General features: G+C 41.5%; 1 protein-coding gene and 1 pseudogene across 42 annotated transcripts in view; one reads left to right on the top strand and one right to left on the bottom strand.

Annotated features, from left to right (window-relative positions):
* The window catches only part of RIMS2 (regulating synaptic membrane exocytosis 2), a 547,885-nt gene that overhangs the window by 25,998 nt on the left and 501,026 nt on the right, over nucleotides 1–20,861 (top strand). The window lies entirely within an intron of this gene.
* On the bottom strand, nucleotides 5,187–6,742 carry LOC101552090 (ornithine decarboxylase-like; annotated as a pseudogene).

Raw genomic sequence — 20,861 nt, 5'->3', positions numbered from 1 at the left:
AGAGAACGGGGTGCTTGAGAGGCTTGTGAACACCTAAAGAGAGTGTTCTTAATAAAAGTCAGCTTCTGTTTTTCTGGTCCAGCGTGATGGGAATAGGACCCGCCAAGGGAAAAGAGGGAACTTGGTGACCCTGGTCTGTTTCTTTCCCCTTTGACACATTTCTCTAGGTTATGATCACTTCTTGGGGCATCTGCTCTCTCCTGCTCTTTGTCTTTTCTCTTTATTTTCTAGCACATTTGGAACATTACAGTCAGTCATTTACATTTTTCCAAATGGCCAGTACTAATAAAACCACCCGAAGTTTTCTGAATGGCTAATAATCAAGGCACAACTTAAGGAGATATTTGTTTACAGGGTAAGCTTATAATTAATGGCTTATGTTCAGGATGTTCAGGTGGAAAAGAGACAGGAGTTGTTGTGAGTGATGTGGTACTCTGGCTTCCTGAGGCTGGTGAAGTGCTGGGTGTGTTGTAGGGGCTCAGTAATTCAGGAAGGAAGGACTTCAAGACTGTGGAAGTACTGATGGGAAATATGGGGGCGCAATGTCAAAGAATTTTAAACTAGTATTAGTAAATTCTAAAAACTCACTGAATTCATCATTTTGTTAAGCTAGAAATAAGTGTGTATGTACATGTGTGAGTGCTTTTTTTTTGTGTGTGTGTAGGTAAGCTTGCTGGAGAAACATTCGGTTTGCTTATCAGCACAAAAAAGAAAGAGGTGTAGTTTTCATCTTCAATTTTGGAATGAGAATCAACTCAGTTACCCTGCTGGGGAAAGCTGATATGGACTTTGATTCCAACTACTTCTCTGAGAGAAGAGGGGGATGGAGCCAAGGCCATGTGTGAAGAATGTTTGGTGTGCAGACTGCTAGTCTTCACTGGCCCTGATGGGATGGTTGGGCGCCTATACTGTGTGGTGAGTCAGGACCGGGCCATTGCTACTCCTGAGTTCCCTTACTCCTCTCTAATGGACCAGTGGGCAGTAACCGATCTGCAGATGACACGGCAGCTGGTTTGGTTTTCTTTTGAATGTCATGATAACTTCATGGGGTTTTCTTCTGAATGTCATGGTAGCTTCAAGGGGTCAGGGTTGAGGGGTGTAATGTTCAGCAGGTGCTGGTGGGGCGTGTGTGAGAGAGAGTGGCCTTCAGCAGTTTCTGGCTGATGGAAGAGTGCAGCTGTAGGGAACATAGTCAGGGTTGTGACCCCAGGTGACCAGGTGAGGATGCTTCTTTCAGACACAACATATAGATATTTTCAACTTTTCCAATTAGTTAAAACACATTGATCTGATTTCACAGAGATCTTCTAAAACACATGCAAGGCTTCTCTTGTTTCTTAGGGAATGATAGTATGTTTGATTATACATGGATTGCAACCTGAAGATATGATTCAGGGGGGCTGGAGCGATAGCACAGCGGGTAGGGCATTTGCCTTGCACGCGACTGACCCAGGTTCGATTCCCAGCATCCCATATGGTCCCCTGAGCACCGCCAGGAGTAATTCCTGAGTGCAGAGCCAGGAGTAACCCCCGTGCATCGCCAGGTGTGACCCAGAAAGCAAAAAAAAGATATGAGTCAGTATTTTTATTTAAATTGAAATTGTTGCTTACCTTAAGTCTTTTGGACTAAGAAAGTATTGCCACTCAAGTGGTGAATTGTGATAGAGTTTCCTGAAACCGTTTTGTAGGTATTGACAATTGTAATAACACCAAAAATTAATTGGATTTTAATGTAGCTTCTGAGAAAGTTGTTTTTACACATGAACTGCTTATTACTTAAATAAAATTTTTTTACTTTCTTTGTCCAATGGCTTTACTACTGATATGTTAATTGGTCAAAGAGAAAGATAGAGGAAATAGAGAAGATAGAGAAATAGAGTTAGATCCATTAGAAAGAGGAAGGGTGGACAAAATAAAAACTGGAGAAGCAGAATAGAAGAGGCCCAGGCCATGGGAAAATTGCATCATTAGGAAAATCCAGGCAAAAGGAGTTCAGAAGCACTGGACGGGCTGGCGGAAGAGTTTACCTGGGTCAATAATGCAGCAGACTGGAGTCAGGGAGAGGAAAGGAGAGGAGGCTCAGCAGCCCAAATGCTGTGGAGGCTGTGGCACTTGGATGCTGGGACTTGCAGGAAGCCCAGGAACTTGTGCTTGAGATGGCACAAAAGGTCCAGTCTCTTTCTGGGACTCTGGGGCCTGTAGGTGTCTGCTGCTCCCCACCCGCCCACACTGCAGCTGCCCTCACCTGCATTGGCATGGCAGCTGCCTGGTGCGCTGGACCTGCTGGGCAAACTTACTTCTTTTTGGTTGGATTAGGGGTGAACAGAGTTCCAGGCAGTGCTCAAGTTGACCAGGGGCCACTACTTGATCTGGCTCTGTGGCCTAGATGGTTCTATGCTCAGGCTTGCTGAAGTGGTGCTCCTTAGGGCCCAGAGGTGCAAGTAGAGGGGCTGGGGTGGGGGTGGGGGATAGTGTCTACACGGCTCGGACTACACCCAGCTGTGCTTAGAGGGCATGTGGTGCTGGGGATCAAACTCCAGGCCTCAAACATGCCTGCCAGCCCTTTGAGCTATTGATGGTAAACTTTTACATAGGTTCCTAGAATACCATTGCTGTCTCTGCTGCACCTAGAAACAGAAGGAGGAAAATAAATAGTTTGTCTTCTCCTGCCACCCAGTTTTAAGCAATGTTTCCCAGTGGTAGAACTTAATTGGAAGCAGTTATCAGGGGAGTGTGAGTGGAGGAGTCTGTGGGTTTCTAGTCTCTGAAGTATAAGGGACAGTCTGCAGAAGCAGGATAGAGCCCAGAACCAACCACGAGCCAGCACCAAGAGGGATGATACAGAACTGATTCTGTATCATGATGGAGAAAAGAATGTGTTTTATAACTTTTTAAAAATGTCAAAACCTTTTTTCCACCTCTTGGTTCAAAGGAAAGATTAAGTTATAGGGCCAGGTAGAAACCTTGGAAAGTGAGAATTGTCTGTCTAATGATCAATCTGGGCATTTTAATTTTAAGCCACAAAAAATGAATTCTGCTAACTTAGAGAATATATTTATTATAAGATTATTAGCTAGCTCTCAGTAAAGTAGAATAACTGGACTTTGGAAAAATAGAAATTGATATATCTATATATAGAGTCTCTTGCACCTGTGCCTGGTTGTCTTCACTGGGGGCCCCTCAAAGGGGGTGGGTTGAGTCTCCCTCCATGCCCCGAGCAGAGCCCTGGCAGCTGAAGACCTCCCGAACCCAGCCACAGCCATGCTCAAGGCAAGTCACCACACGCTTGGACGAGCCTCAGGCATGAAGGAACCGGCAGAGGAACCCAGGTGTGAGGGACCCGGGGCTGAGATCTCCAAGCCTGCTCGGATTGGGACTGGGCCTCTTTCGCCCAGATCCCCCATTTTCCAGTAGCTAGGTGGTCGCACCCACAAACTTCGGCCATCCCCCTGCCCCCGGTGCCATGTAATCCCATCAATGGCCACCATCCAGAGACTATAAAACCAAGCTCCCGGAAGCGGACATCTTATAGCCTAGTTCTCCCTCTGGGAGAACCTTGCAAGCTACCGAGAGTTTCCTGCCCCCATGGAGCAAGCTCCTTGTGGCGTATTCATATGCCAAATATAGTAACAATAATGGGTCTCATTCTCCTGACCCCTGAAAGAGCCTCTAATGCCTCACTGTTGGGAAGGATGAGTAAAGAGAGGCTGCTAAAATCTCAGGGCTAGGATGAGTGGAGACGTTACTGGGCCCGCTAGAACAAATCGATGATCAATGGGATGACAGTGATACAGTGATACAGTGATATCTCTATAAAGCAAGTCTGCAGAAATGGAAGGACGGCCTATTCCTGGCACTGCCTTTATGTATAGGTCTGCTTCACTGGTTTCTGTAGAAAGCCCACAGTGCTGGCAGGAAAGCAGAAAGTCTGGTCCTCCTGGAGTTATAATGGCCCAACTTTGGTTAGAGGAGGCAGAGCACCTTAATGCTCAGTGACATCAGCCCTACTTAATAGTTGGCTAGATTGTCAAAGAAATTTTGAGATGTTAGTGAAGAATGGACACTAGGCACTTAAACCCACAAGATACTTGTTAATGGACCCTAGTGGGGGGTGGGCAGAATCTCACATGGCAGAGCCTGGCAAGCTACCTGTGCTGTATTCGATATGCCCCAAACAGTAACAATGATGGGTCTTATTCCCCTGACCCTGAAAGAGCCTCCAATGTGTCACCATTGAGAAAGACGAGTAAAGAGAAGCTTGCTAAAATCTCAAGGTAGAACAAATGGAGATATTACTGGCACCTGCTCCAGCAAATCGATGAACAACCGAATGACAGTGATAGAGTGATACAGTGTGGGGTGAGCTGTAAGTAGCTCAAAATCAAGCCAAAAAAACGTTTTGAGGGAGACACTCCTTGCTGTACTCAAGTTTACTCCTGGCTCTGCACTCAGGGATCCTTTCTGGTGGACTCAGGAGCCCATATAGGGTGCCAGGGAACAAACTCGGATCAGCTGCATACAGGGCAAATGCCCTATCTGCTGTACTATCACCCTACCCACTGTACTATTGGACCTGTAAAGATAGTTTATTTTTAAAGCAGATTATGACACTAAGCTTTAGTTCCCCTATCCCACTATTGCCGAAGATACAAGCTTCAGCAGCTGAGCGTCACACTCTTCAGTAACCTGTTTGAAAAGTGAATACAGATCCATATAAAACACAGATTCAAATAGTTTCCTTAAGGAACACAGTGCAGCCTGTCTCCTAGTCTTGCATAGTGTCACATCTATGCTAACTCTCCCTGTTTACAAAGACCTTTCTAAATTAGTAGTAGTTAAATTAAATGGTTCCTAGCAGTAGTTAAATTAAATGGTTCCCCAAATCTTGTAATTCAAACTAAATTTGCAGTGAAATGCTACAAGACTGTCACTGTCACTGTCATCCCGTTGCTCATCGATTTGTTCGAGCGGGCACCAGTAACATCTCTCATTGTGAGACTTATTTGTTACTGTTTTTGGCATATCCAATACGCCACGGGTAGCTTGCAAGGCTCTGTCGTGCAGGCGCGATACTCTTGGTAGCTTGCCGGGCTCTCCGAGAGGAGCGGAGGAATCGAACATGGGTTGGCCGTGTGAAAGGTGAACGCCCTACCACTGTGCTATCGCTCCAACCCACAAGACTGTATCTACACATTAATACTAGTGGGGGCACAGGCTGCTGGGGGTCACTTCATCCTGCTGTGCTGTGGACAGGGCACGGGCAGAGCACTGATGTCTTGCCCCTCTGCTTCTGAAGGCAAGTCACGATTCTGGATCTCCTGCATGAATCGCCATGTTGGTCTCAACACCACATAGTAAATGGTGTTGAGACCATCTGGAATCCACTGAAAGTTGAAGCAGAAACAGTCCAAGCACCCTGTTTTCAGAGAGCATCCAGTCACCCACATGCATCTTAGGCAGGTCACAGCACTGAGCTATAGGATCGAGGCTGTCACGTATACTGGCTGAATGATGCTCTCATCTGGTTCTGGTCTCTTGTGAATAGGCTTTACACGTGCACGATGATCATAAATAATGCAGTTAAATTATCCACATACTCTGTCATTCACATAATCCATACAAGTTTGCTCACTTGACTTATCTTCATCATCAGAGCCTGTTTGTTTCTTCATAGCAAGTTTTTTTTTTAGCAGTGGTTTTGAACTACAAGTGTGAAAACTGAGGCAGTGTATTCTCTTCCTGACTCGGCTATGATTCTTGTTCCTGAGTTGGAGGGTAAATACTTGTCAAGTGCTGGGTTGATTGTGCTGGTGATCTCTTCAGACTTAAGCTTTACATCCTCAGATCCAGGAAAACCATCACCAACATCAAGCAGGCACGCGTTGAAGCCAGCCACCTCAGCCCTCATGTCAAAGGCACAGCGAGCATCAGAAATGGTCTGCATGAAGGCCTCAACATCTGTCCAGCTGTTTTCAACATGGAAGCTGACACCAGTGACATCAGTATTCAGTTTTTTTGCCTATTCCAAAAGCAGCCTCTTGGTTTTGAGTATGGCACCAAATTTAACACTGAGGTGACAGATTGCTTTGGAATAATCAGTGGCAATCCTCAAAACCAATTTTACCTTTGGATGTGCAACTTTCATTAACTTGACCTCACTATCAAAAATCATCATGTAGGAGCTGGAGAGGTAGTACAGTGGGTTACCTTGCATGCAGTCAACCTGGGTTCGATTTCCGGCACCCCATATTGTCCCCAGAACCTGCCAGGAGTGATCCCTGAACACAGAGCCAGAAAAAAGCCCTGAGCACTGCTGAGTGTGGCCCCAAAACAAACAACCTCATCTCCAACCAAACAAAAGTCATCCTCTGAGCTCCATTTAAGCATACTTAATTTAAGACACTTGTTTACAAGGATTTGCACAGATAAGCCTCTCTAGCGGTACCCTGAGACCAATTATATTTCATTATTGCTGGCACAGTCAAATCCAGTCTCAACAGCAGTAGGGTTTTTTTGCTATGGATTTGCTACCATTGCATTTGAGGGCATACAAGGGGGCCGAGAAAGAGTTTCTCACCACCTCAGCTATTTCTTTAGAATGTCTCCCAGGTTGGCAACATAGAAGGCATCCTTGTCATCAGAACAAGAAACTTCATTAATTTTGGGTTCCAGAGTGTCCTTGGCAGTGAAGCCTTTACTGAGGAGAGGGCACTCAGAACTCTTCATTACTAAAGTTATTCATGGTTTCTGGACATTCCTCTGAAATGCAACAATGGAAACTATGAGATGAAATTTAAAGAAGTTGCCAGATTTTTCACAGAGGCAGGCTCTCCAGGAAATCTCAGTCCCGCTGAAGATGCTGGAGGAAAAGTTGTATTTTCCTCTTACTATGTCCAATAATTAGTATAATAAACACATTTTTAGAAAATAACATAGGAAAATATTTTTTGGGGGATTATGGGAAGAATTCATAAGTAGAGGAAAAAAGAATAGTAGTGATTCATCAAATGGTAAATTGTATTGTATTGATATAAATTTTTATCAGATGATATAGAGTAGAGACTACAAAGCAGTGGAGAGTACAAAGAGAAAAAAGAGTGTATTTGAAGCTTTAGGTAAAAATCATAATGTGACTAAAAGTAGACACGAAGACTTTAATAATTTCATTTATTTTTGTTTTGAGGGCACATTCTGAAGCTTAGAGCTTACTCCTGCCTCAGTATTCAGGGATCACTTTTGGCAGTGTTTAGAGGGACCATGTGGTGCTAGGGACTAAACTGAGGTCAGCTGTATGCAAAGCAAGCAGCTCACTCCCTGTACTACTCTCTCCATCCCATCACAGGATCCTTTAGGATGTGGATAGACTATGTGTTGTATCAGATACTTTCTCTCCTGACCAATTTCTTATGGCCTTCAGTGTAACTGTTCTAATGGGATCTTTTTTTTCTGGTAAAAGAGCTAATTTATGTATTATTAAATAAATATATTCCATAGGGACTCTATGTTTCTCTGTTTTACTTAGGATACTAATAAAATCTCTGCGTCTGTCTGCTCATTAGATTCTGAGATATCTGTGATATTTGTTCTTTTATTCTGTAGTTAACTTATTATCTGAGGGATAGAGGAATAACTCAGATTTAGTTTGGCCGCGGTGCACTGCTGATGAAGTATGGATATTTTAGCTAGAATGGTTAAAAAAAGTTCTTCGGTGTCAGTTCTGGTTAGCCAAACTCAGCTACTGGACAGTTTATTTTAAATTGATTAATTTATTTGATTTATGAACCACACCTGACTGTGTTTAGAGCTTCTCCTGGTTCTGCACTCAGAATGCACTCCTGGTGGTGCTCGGGGACCTCATACAATGCAATGGATAGACCAAAGATTGGCTCTGTGCAGGGAAAGTGCCTTACCCTTTGTATTATCTCTCCAGCCCCGGAATACTTGTTTTTAAATTTTCATGTAGAAAATAGTGGCATAGTACACCATTTCCTTTGAAAATCAGCTGATGAAAAAATGATGAAAAGAAGCAAGCACTGGGCTGGGAATCAGGTCGTCAGCCAACTACAAGTGTCTCCCTTGCGTCAGTTCTGTGAGCTTTAACTTTCTTCCTTTGCATTTTCAAAATGAAAGGCTGAACTAGATTGTTTCTACAGCCTCTTCCTTCTTCTTGGGTCCTACTGAGCAGTACTCAGGGAACCCAGGGGTCAGTCCTGGCCAGATACTCTGCCAGTGGCGCAATGCAAGGGCCCCAGGTGAGCTGCTCAGATCTGTGTTGCTGGGGACCATCAAGGCCACCCCACCTGTGCTCAAACTTGCATTTCCTCCTTGATAGCTGAGCTCTCTCCCTGGCTTCTAGCCTTTTCCCACTTTCAATGTGCTACAGCTCTATTAGAAGAATATTTAAATTTAGCCACATTGTGGAGCAAATAAGTTTCATTTTAGATTTTTCCACAATAATTGAAATAAGAAACCTTTATGGGTTTGAACAGTACACATCCATTTTCTGCTCATTGTTGTAACTGTAGCTGATGTACACTTACAATTTTAAAATGGTATCTGCTGCATAAGATAAACTTTGGATCATTTAAAGATCAGTGAAGTTCATTTGAAGCTATTTAAAAACTGTTAAGAAACATTTGGTTGATTACACTACGAACAATGAAATGTATACTTTGATATTGGTGGGTCTTCGTCAATTAAGATAAAGAGGATAGGTTTTGTAAGCAGACTAGGTGAATTTGGAATATTTCATCTGCCATTCATTAGTTTGGCCTTTAATAAGTTACTTACTACAAGATACTGTAATTTAAGGTAATGATAACTACCTTGAAGGGCTGTGAGAGTTAAGTGAGAAACAGATGAAATGCCTCATACAGTGATAGCCAAAGTATTTCCATTTTCTTGTTATTTTTTCTTCCATTTGCTCTTTAACAGTACTCCACAGCACTCTCCTTGTGATTACATTAAAAACGAGAAATATAAAGAATACAGTATACAAAGTTCAGTAAATAAGGTTGGTTTAGGCATAAATATTATAGTCATATCCAGATATAACTACATTCTGTGCTTGTGTGCTTCTAGTGTCAGTTTCTTCCTCTCTTTATTTTTATTTTGTTTTTTTGGATTACACCTGGCAATGTGTGTAACTTAGGGGTTACTCCTCGCTCTGCACTCAGGAATCAATATTGGCAGTGCTGGGAGACCATATGAAATGCTGGGGATCGAACCCGGGTCAGCCGTGTGCAAGGCAAACACCCTACCTGCTGTACTATAGCTCTGACCCCATAGTGTCAATTTTTAATCATCCTACATTAAGTTTTGGTGAGATTCTTAGCCAGGGGAGGGTGAAAAAATAAAAATAGATGTTTAATAGTCATCTTTTATATTTTGGCACTGCATTGTTCTTAGATATGATCCTTGATTTCAGTTGAATCTACTCCATTCATTGCAGTACAGGATTGTGATTCAATGGCCTTGGATTATGGCTCTAGGAATGAAGAAAAATGTTTTACAGGTTGTTTATATTTTTACTGTTCTCACTCCAGTGATATATTTTGGTTAGGGGTTAGCAAGTTACAGCTTAAGGACTGAATCTACTCAGCTTTTTTTAGTATAGCCTGTAAATTTAAAACAAAACAAGGCATTGACAGTAATGGGTAATCATACCACTTTGGCCTTGGATTATAAAACTGAGATTAAGAAGTAGAGATGAGGAGAGGGTGGAAAGTAGTAAAGAGGTGGACTAGAAGTGAACTGAGGGCACTAGTGGGGGTTTTGGTCACTTTGGTAGTATTAAGGTGCAGTAGTGGTGTCATTAGAACTGTAAATATCAGTACTATTTCAAACATGACCAGAACCACAATTGAATTTATAATTATTAATTTAAATTTTATCTTTTCCACACCCGGTAGTGCTTCTAGTGTCATTCCTCACGGTATTTGGGGAACATATAGGATTCTGGGATAGAATTTAGGTCTGCTATGTGCAAGACAAGTACCTTACCCATTGTACTATCTCTCTGGACCCACACTCGAATTTTTTAAAAGGCAAAAAATAGAATGAAAAAATAAAAAGACTTTTATGGCTCATAAAAATATTATGGAGTGCAAATTTCAGTGTTTACAGAAGTCCATTGGAGTATATAGCCACACTCATCTCTGCCTGTCTTAACTATGGCTGCTTTGTTATTTTTGTTATAAGGATTAAACCCAGGGGCTCTTGCATGCAAAGCATGTACCTCACCACTAAGTCAATCCTTGGCCTTGGGCTGCTTTTACAGTTGAGGCAAAGCTGAGGAGTGGGGCTGGAGATTGCATGGTGCGCTCTCTTTGCCTTACACAGACAGCTCCCTGAGCCATCAGAGTGTGGTGACTCAGTTAATTCAGCAGCATTTCGAGGGCCTTGTGCACTGCTGCACTATGCTATTCAATAATGTTCATTTTATTGCTGTCCAGTTCATTCTTTTCTTGTTGGAACAAGTAGACTTCAGGTGTTGTGCTTTTAAGTGTGGTGGAGTTTTGTTATCAGTGTGCATTGTTTTGTTATCAAGTGAAGTGTGATAAAAGCATTATTTATTATGTGCTAACACAGCCCTGCTCAAAGGATACATCTGATGTTGACCTCATCATGCTAAGCGCCCATATTAATATTCCCATCTAGGAATAATGAGGAAATTTAAAATAGGACATTTCTTAGAGCAGAATGTCTTTTCAAAAGCAGAAAATGAAAATGAGGCCTCCAACAAAGAAAGTTTCTGAATGACTCATTTGTTGGCCATTCTATTTACCATGGTAAGTTAATTAAATCACATTTGATTGCAGCAGTTGAAAAAAATACATTCTGAGAAAATAAACTTGCTTAAGGCTATTAAGTCTTTAGATGAGAACAGTTTCTCAGAGTTGAGGACATTGGAAGCAATGTCTATATAGTCAATTAAAAAACAAGGCAAAAGATTTGAGGTTTTTTCCCCCTTGGCTCTTGCTGAGTTGACAGATGTTATTGATATTGCTGTGCTGTTTATTTGAGGAATCATTACTGAGTTTAAAGTGATTGAATAATAAGCTTTTATGAATAGTTTGTATGGAACAGTAAGTATCAAGACCATTTTCAAAGGATTTGAAAATATGCTAATTCAGTACAACCTGAAGTGGAATATGCTAATATGTGTTAAAACTGACAATGAGGGAAATGTGTGTGGTGTGGAAACATGCAAAGATGGACAAATTTACACTGATGCTGCTTTTGAAAGCATATTTAAGGGCCACAGTTTGTCACTGTTTTTGTTTTTTATGAATAGGTGTTTTGCAGAAAAATATTTGAGTCACCATGGGATATTGAATCAATAATATCAACAATGTAGTTTGTTATCTCTGTGGCTACAACCATCAATTATTTGCATTTTTGTGAGGAATGACTAGAAACCATATCACAACCTGGTCCATCACATAGAAATTTGATGACTTAAAATTAGTAAATTTTTACTGCTCTATTTTAAGATTTGGGCTAATAGACAAAGTCTCTACATGAGAGAACACCCTTAAACATCTTCATTGAACACTGAATAAATATGGAAGTTTACATTTGCTGTAGATTTTACCAAATTTCTGAGATCAGTGTGAACAGAGAAAAAAAATTTTTTTGAGGGTGGTGGTAAGGGGTTTGGGTCACACTCTTCCATGCTCACTTTTTATTACTGGCTCTGTACTCGGGAACAATTCCTTGCTCTGCTGGGGATTGAGTGCAGAGATTGAAACCAGGACAGCTGAGTGATTGAACCGGGACAGCTGCTTGCAAGGCAAGCAATCTACTTGCTGTACTATTTCTCCAACCCTGTACAAAGAAAGTTGTTCACATGTAATGACAATAAAGATTTATTACAAATGAGTTAATCTGCTTTATGTATTTTTTTTACTGTAGAAAGTAAGACAAGTAGCTGGCTGTCTATTTTCACCGAGATTTTTACTAGATTCTTCTTCCAGTTCAGATTTCTGCTATGGTCCCAACAGTATTTTTCAGATTCTGGTGCAAGAAAGTTCACATCATTAAAAATTAAGTTAATTATGCAACTGAAGAATTACCACTGTTACCTTAATCTGCAATGTAATGTCATGCTAAAAGGCAAATATCAAGAGAAAAATCAAAGTCAATTCTATATATGTCCTTGTGATTAGTATGGTAAATTACAATTATATTCTTGTGGATAAGTATCAATATTTCAATGCCTTATTTATGAAAGTGCATTTATAGGAAGAAATACTTAAAATCATATTATATACTATTCTGAACAGAGAAACATATGCAGCTGAATTGGATAATTTCAGAAAATAGCTTTGAATCCCAAATAACCAAAGTGTTACTCTCCCCCAAAGGAACTTTATTATATTTTGGGCCAGAGAAGACAGTACTTGTTAAGGCACTTGCCTTGCTTGTGGTTAAATCCCAGATGTTACATATGGTCATTCATTTATTTTGCTAGTGACAGGCACCCAGATGGCATGGCAGGAGTTGGCTACAGTGGAGATGGGCCTGAGTGAGTCCTTGAGAGGCAGTCTCAGAGCTTTCCTTTACTTGCTTCCTACCTGTCAGCTCACCGTTCATTGCTTCTCAGTGATCTAGCAAGGAGTCCACGACTTGTTGAGAAATTACAATGTTCTCATCCACAAAACCAGTTTATAATACTTAACCTTAAAGGCTTTTGTATGTAAAGTTTATTTATTTATTTGTTTTTGTTTGGGGGCCATATCTGGTGTGCTCAGGAATCACTTCTGTGCTCAGGGGACCACATAGGATTGCAGGGATTGAACCCAGGTTGACAGCATGCAAGTATCCGACCCGATGTACTTTTGCTTTGGCCCTGTGAATGAGGTTTAAAATAAGTGAATATATTCAAATTCTTATAAAGCAAATGGTCACATAATGGAGATTGAGTTCTTACCATAGTTTGGTGAGGAAATAGAGAAATGAATAGTGATTCTGTTGTAATCAAGCTATACACAAATGCTATGAAAATAGCTCCTCTGAGCTGGAAGACTTGAGTTCTGGAGAAGGCCAGATGGAATGAGGGGACTTTAATTTTTGGGAGAACAGTTCAAAAGGTGTTGTATCAAACTTCTCCTTTATTTAGAGATAATTTTGTGGGTGTGACATTTGGAGAAGTTCTAATACCTGAAGCCAAAGATATTAAATGTAGTTCTCAACCTTCTTTGCTCTGCTAAGTTTATTGATTTCAAACCTTAGGATATGGATTCTAGACCTGTTGTTTATTCCAAGTTCTGTGCTTGGAGAACATGTGGTACTGAGGACTGAACCAAGGTCTCTTGCATGGAAACTGTGCAAAGCCCTATCCATTGAGCTTTCTCTTCAGCCCTCCAAGCCTGACTTTTAAGCACCCAACCTTGACCAAATTACTAAATTTCTTTTGCCTCAGCCTTTTAGTATAAAATGGGGGATAATAGTATTAATCACTGTATCACTGTATCACTGTCATCCCGTTGTTCATTGATTTGTTTGAGCAGGTGCCAGTAATGTCTCCATTCGTCCCTGTCACATACTGGTGTAGCCCGATGGCATATTGGGGGCTCTTTCAGGATCAGGGGAATGAGGACCGTTGTTACTGTTTTTGGCATATCAAATATGCCATGGGTAGCTTGCCAGGCTCTGCCATGCAGGTGGGATACTCTCGGTAGCTTGCCAGGCTCTCTGAGAGGGACGGAGGCTTTTGGGGCAGCCTCTAATCACCTTTACAGGTGTTCCCAGTCTACCGAATGTAAGCTTTTGGTTGACTGGCATGTTGTAACGATCTGCACACTGACAAACATGTACCTGTCTGCATTTCTGGGCAGCACCTGGGACATTTGTGGCCTCAGGTTGATCTCCTTGAGGTTGATGGAGTATGTCCGAAGGTTGTTGAGCAGCTGGCAGAGCAAGACCCTATCGTGGAGGGTCTGTGCTAGGTTGAACACCTGCGACAAGTCCCAGGTTACCTGGTGGTTAGCTGACAGCACCCCACAGTGGATGAGCCACTGTGTGCACTGCCGCCCCGGCATGTCTGATGGCGCTGTGACTTGGCCTGGTTGGGGCAGTGGGCGACACTGCGGCCACTGCTGCGGTTTCTCCATGCCCTGCCGATGCCGATGACCCCAGCCAGTATGAACAGTATCTCCCTAAGAGTAGGCCTCCAGTGCCCCATAGAATTGGTCCCTTTTCACCAGAATTTAATTTATAGGGACATTGGGGTTATAGTAACTGTATCAGGGCTGGAAATATTCAAGGCTGCACTTCCTGCCGTGGTGACTGTAGCAAATCTACCAATTGGAGCTCTGGGACTCTGTTTTGGGAAGAGCAGCTGCAGTCTGGCATGTCCCCTAGTTTAGTGGGGCCTAGGGTTGGCCCCCTTGCTGGTTTCCCAAGATCAGGTTACCCAGAGCATCAAATTTGGCATGGCAGTCCCTGGCCCAGTGATTTTCCCCTCTTACACCAGTAGTATTAATACCATAGGTTATTAGTTAGCATCCCTGAAATGGTGAAGTAGGTAGTAGGGGGAAATTGCAATTATTTATAATAAGGTGCTACTTAAAAGTATCGTAGCAGTCCCTGATTATGGTTTGATTCTAGTCTTTATCACTGTCCTCTCTTTAGACTTTCAGCAATGGGAAAATGCAAGGGTTAGACTTCCATGGCACAGTTTCCCATCAGATGACTGACTAGTAGGTGTTTACAACCACTCTCTTTGGTTGACCATGTCTTAGATTCTATTATTTGAGAAAAATCTGTGGTTTTAGAGATGTTCATAGCAACCATGGTCATTTTTTGTTTTGTAGTGAATAAGTGGAATTAGATTTATTGTGCTTCCCAACACAGGGAAAAAATATTAATCTTATTTTACAAGCAAGGAAAACTGAGACAAATAAGTTTGGTGACATCCCAATTTAAACTGTGGGAGCTGGGAATTGCTCTAGATTTCTGAGCTACATTTTTGAGTTACTTCTGCCTCTACTTCATAGGAAGTTTTCTGTGTCAGCTTAGCCCACATATTCAATGACTAGATTGAGTTACTCAGAATATTCTGCAAGTCTTTTTTATGTTATTGACAGTTCATTACCAGGTAGTTGGGCAAGTTCTCAATATTTCAGTTTCCTTAATACATCCGAGTCATATTTCTACAGGGTAAAATGTTATTAATAAAGATTATGTTCCTATGAAGGAAAAACCCAATTGTCTAACAAATAATGTGGATTTTTAGCCATCTTCTACTTTTTCATTCTTTGTAGCAGTATAGAAGTTCAGTTATTTTGGCTTTTGCAAGTCAGTCTGAAACCCTAAAGACACTTCAGTGATAATATACTTTGTTGAAGTGGCTTCATTTAAAATTGTTGGTTTTGGCCAAACCTGGTGGTACTCGTGGCCTACTTCTGGCTCTGTGCTTCAGGATAGCTCCTGGTACTACTTGGTGTACCATGTGGTGTCAGGAACTGAACTCGGGGCTCCCACATATGAAAAAGTGCTCCAACCCTTTGTACTATTACTCAATCTCCCTTCTGCATTAAAAACTGACATAGACTTCCTGGGTTTATAATATTAAAGAGTTTCAGGGGTTTAGCTTAAAATCTTTGGATGTAATTGTCACCAGTCCTACTACCAGTGCTATACAGTCTCCCCAAAGACCACTCTGCTCTTTCCTCCCCTTTTCCTCCTCTTTCCCTTTGATAGCTATCATAGTTTTCACAAAGTCTGAGAGTTAGGTTTGTTGACTTTTGTTGGTCCATTTAATATAGTAATCTTTAGAATACACATTTCAAAGAAAGATAATCTTATAATATATATTTTCAAAATAGAATACGTTCTATACAGTAATAGAGCTTAGATCAGTGGTACCAGAAATAAAAATCAAGCTAGAAACCTTAACTTTCTTTTTTTTATAATTTATTGATTTTTTAATTAGTGAGTCACAGTGAGGGTTACAGATTCACACATTTTCATGCTTGTTTTACCCTCATGCAATGTTCGAGAGCCCATCCCTCCACCAGTGTCCATTCTCCAACACTTATGAACCCAGTATCCCTCCCACCCCCCATCCCATCCCCCCCACCCCACTCCACCTCTGTGGCAGAGCATTCCAATTTGTTCTTTCTCTCCTTTTGGGTGTCATGGTTTGCAATAGGGGTATTGAGTGGCTTAACTTTTTAATTTTTTTATTTATTTATTTTTTACTTTCATTAAATTTTTTTTTTATTAGTGAATCACCGTGAGACAAAGTTACAGACTTACAGGTTTTCATGCTTACGTTTTGGTCATGATCGAGTACCCATCCCTCCACCAGTGCCCATTTTCCACCACCAATGGTCCCAGCATCCCTCCCACCACCCCCACTCTGTCCCCTTCACCTCACCCTGCCTCTGTGGCAGGGCATTCCCATTTGCTCATTCTCTCTTTTCGGTTGTTGTGGTTTGCTACAGAGGTATTAAGTAGGCATCTAGTTCAGTCTATAGTCTATTTTCTGGCTTAACTTTTTTAAAAGGATTGCTCACATCTGTGCTGTTGAATACACATAGGTTGTGATGTTTACACACTTTTAGTTATGGTGCTTGGGTTTGTTTTTTCCCATCTTGAAGAACTTTTGAATTTGAGGGAGTTTATTTTCTTTTGTCTTTTAAAATTATTATTTATTTTTTAAATTGAATCACAGTGAGATACACAGTTACAAATTTGTTCATGACTAGGTTTCAGTCATATAATATTTCATTAGCCATCTCTTCACCAGTGTATATTTCCCATAGTTGTGGTGCTTGTTGGGAGTTGTACACTTTAGCTGCAGTGTTCATACACATCTTGTGCACTAGGGCTCACACAGAATGTTTTGCACTGAGTTGAGGCATTGGGGCTCCTCTATGCCAGGGATAGAACTTGTAGCCTGATACTTGTGAGGTAGGTGCTTTGCTACTTGAGCCTCTCCCAAGGCTCTTTTAAAGACATTATTTAATTGAGAGCTTAAAGGAAGTAAAGGGATATACATGACAACCTTTTAATAACTGTATTGCGAACCATAATGCCCAAAAGGGAGGAGAGAGAGAGAGAGAGAGAGAGAGAGAGAGAGAGAGAGAGAGAGAGAGAGAGAGAGAGAGAGAGAGAGAGAGAGAGAGAGAGAGAGAGAGAGAGGAGCCATAGAGGCAGAGGCAGGCTGGGTGACTGGCGGAAGGGAAACTAGGGACATTGGTGGTGCAAAATGTGCACTGGTGAAGGGACAAGTGTAGAACACTGTATGACTGAAACCCAATCACGAACAACTTTGTAACTGTGTATCTCATGGTGATTAAAAAAAAATCATTTACAAAAGTCAGATCAAAATGGATTAAAGACCTCAACATTAGACCACAAACCATAAGGTACATTGAAGACAAGGTCGGCAAAACCCTCCATGATATTGAAGATAAAGGTATCTTCAAAGGTGACACAGAACTAAGCAATCTAGTAAAAACAGAGATCAACAAATGGGACTACATTAAACTGAAAAGCTTCTGCACCGCAAAAGATACAGTGACCAGAATCCAAAGACTATCCACAGAATGGGAAAGGATATTTACACAATAATCAGATAAGGGGTTGATATCAATGGTATATAAAGCACTGGTTGAACTCTACAAGAAGAAAACATCCAACCCCATCAAAAAATGGGGCGAAGAAATGAACAGAAACTTTACCAAAGAAGAAATACGAATGGCCAAAAGGCACATGAAAAAGTGCTCTACATCACTAATCATCAGAGAGATGCAGATCAAAACAACCACAAGATACCACCTCACACCACAGAGACTAGCGCACATCCAAAAGAACAAAAGCAACCGCTGCTGGAGAGGATGTGGGGAGAAAGGGACCCTTCTACACTGCTGGTGGGAATGCCGACTGGTTCAGCCCTTCTGGAAAACAATATGGACGATTCTCAAAAAATTAGAAATTGAGCTCCCATTTGACCCAGCAATACCACTGCTGGGAATATATCCCAGAGAGGCAAAAAAGTATAATCGAAATGGCATCTGCACATGTATGTTCATTGCAGCACTGTTTACAATAGCCAGAATCTGGAAAAAACCCGAATGTCCTAGAACGGATGACTGGTTGAGGAAACTTTGGTACATCTATACAATGGAATACTATGCAGCTGTTAGAAAAAAGGAGGTCACAAATTTTTTATTTAAGTAGATCGGCATGAAAAGTTTCATGCTAAGTGAAATGAGTCAGAAAGAGAGAGACAGACATAGAAAGATTGCACTCATCTATGACGTATAGAATAACAGAGTGGGAGACTAACACCCAAGAATTGTAGAAACAACTACCAGGAGGTTGACTCCATGGCTAGGAGGCTGGCCTCACATTCTGGGGAAAGGGCAACTCAGAGAAGGGATCACCAACTATAATGTAGTCGAAGGCCATGTGGGAGAAGGGAGTTGCGGGCTGAATGAGGGCTAGAGACTGAGCACAGTGGCCACTCAACACCTTTATTGCAAACCACAACAGCTAATTAGAGGGAGAGAACAGAAGGGAATGCCCTGCCACAGTGACAGGGTGGGGTGGGAGGAGATGGGATTGGGGAGGATGGGAGGGATGCTGGGTTTACTGGTGGTGGAGTATGGGCACTGGTGAAGGGATGGGTTCCCGAACTTTGTATGGGGGAAGCATAAGCACAGATGTGTATAAATCCGTAACTGTACCCTCATGGTGATTCATTAATTAAAAATAAATAAATTTATTATTAAAAAAAAGAAAAAGAATATGAAAAAAATTAAAGGAATTGAAAGATAAAAAAAAATCATTTAATCTTTGGGGAGTTCTGGACCACATGTAGTGGTGCCCAGAGGCTATTTCCAGCTTTGTGTTCAGTGGTTTTTTTATTGGTGCTGGGACCATGTGGTGCCAGGGATTGAATTGGAGTCAGCTGCATGCAAGGCGGGTACCTTAAATAAATAAACAAACAAATAAATAAAATGTAAGACTGAATTGTCTCTGAGGTTTCTTATAGAATGTGTGATTTTTGTCAAATCTTTGAGGGCACAATTCAAACCTTATTCTTTCTAAAGTGCACCACCTAGCATGGTGCTAATAAAGTACATAAAACCTTCAACATGTATTTATAGGATTATATTGATGCATTATATTGTTAACAACTGTCAAAAGTCTGCTAGCATGCATACAGCCAGTTAAATCACCCTAGTTTATGCATCAGAGATGAAGGACAGTTGGTTTCATTCCTTACCATGAGGTACAGTTACAGACTTACAACATTTCGTGCTTGTGTTTTAGTCATACAATGCTTGAGTACTGATCCCTCCACCAGTGCCCATTCTCCACTACCGATGATCCCAGTATCTCTCCCACTCACCCACACCATCTTGCCCACCACACCCCACTTCTGTGGCAGGGCATTCCCTTTTGTTCTCTCTCTCCTTTTGGGTGTTGTGGTTTGCAGTAGAGGTATTAAGTGGCCATCGTGTTTGATCTTAGTCTGCTTTCCATCCCCAGAGGGTCCTCAAACCACTCTTTACCTGGTGTTCCCTTCTCTATCTGAGCTGCCTTTTCCTCCAGCATGTGAGGCCAGCCTCCAAGCCATGGCGCCAACCTTCTGGTTCTTATCTCTACTATTCTTGGGGTACTAGTGTCCCATTCTTTTACTTCATATTCCACAGATGAGTGCAATCTTTCTATGTCTGTCTCTCTCTTTTTGATTCATTTCACTTAACATGATACTTTCCATGTAGATCCACTTATATGCAAAGGTCATGACTTCATCTTTTCTAACAGTTGCATGGTATTCCATTGTGTAGATGTACCAAAGTTTCTTTAACCAGTCATGTGTTCTAAGGCACTCAGGTTTTTTCCAGATTCTGGCTTTTGTAAACAGTGCTGCAGTGAACATTTGAGTGCAGATGTCATTTCGACTATACTTTGTTACCTCTCTGGGATATATTCCTAGGAGTGGTATTGCTGGGTCAAATGGGAGCTCAATTTCTAATTTTTTGAGAAGCGTTCATACTGTTTTCCAAAAGGGCTGAACCAGTCGGTATTCCCACCAGCAGTGTAGGAGAGTCCCTTTCTCCCCACATCCATGCAAGCAGCAGTTGCTTTTGTTCTTTTGGATGTGTGCCAGTCTCTGTAGTGTGAGGTGGTATCTCATAGTTGTTTTGATCTGCATCTCTCTGATGATTAGTGATGAAGAGCATTTTTTCATGTGCCTTTTTGCCATTTGTATTTCTTCCTTGAAAAAGTTTCTCTTCATTTCTTTGCCTCATTTTTTGATGGGGTTGGATGCATTCTTCTTGCAGATTCTAACCAGTGCCTTGTATATCCTGGATATCAAATGATATTGGGTGAATATTCTTTCCCATTCTGTAGATTATCTTTGTATTTTAGTCACTGTATCTTTTGAGGTGCAGAAGCTTTTTAGTTTAACATAGTCCCATTTGTTTATCTCTATTTTCACTTGGTTGGTCAGTGGCGTGTCATCTTTGAAAATACTGTTAGCCTCAATATTGTGGAGGGTTTTGCCGACCTTGTCTTCAATGCACCTTATGAATTCTGGTCTGCTGTTGAGGTCTTTAGCCCATTTTGATATGACTTTTGTGCATGGTGTTAGGTCGAGGTCTAAGCCCATTTTTTTGCATGTGGTTGTCCAGTTATGCCAGCACCATTTTTTTTATTAGTTTATTTTTAATTAGAGAGTCATCGTGAGGGTACAGTTACAGATCCATACATCTTTGTGCTCATGCTTCCCCCATACAAAGTTCAATAACCCATCCCTTCACCAGTGCCCATTCTCCACCACCCGTAAACCCAACATCCATCCCCCCCCCCAGTCCCGTCTCCCCCCACCC

The sequence above is a fragment of the Sorex araneus genome, chromosome 2 (genome assembly GCF_027595985.1).
Source record: "Sorex araneus isolate mSorAra2 chromosome 2, mSorAra2.pri, whole genome shotgun sequence".
Lineage (NCBI taxonomy): Eukaryota > Metazoa > Chordata > Mammalia > Eulipotyphla > Soricidae > Sorex > Sorex araneus.
This window is presented reverse-complemented; position numbering and strand designations above follow the sequence as displayed.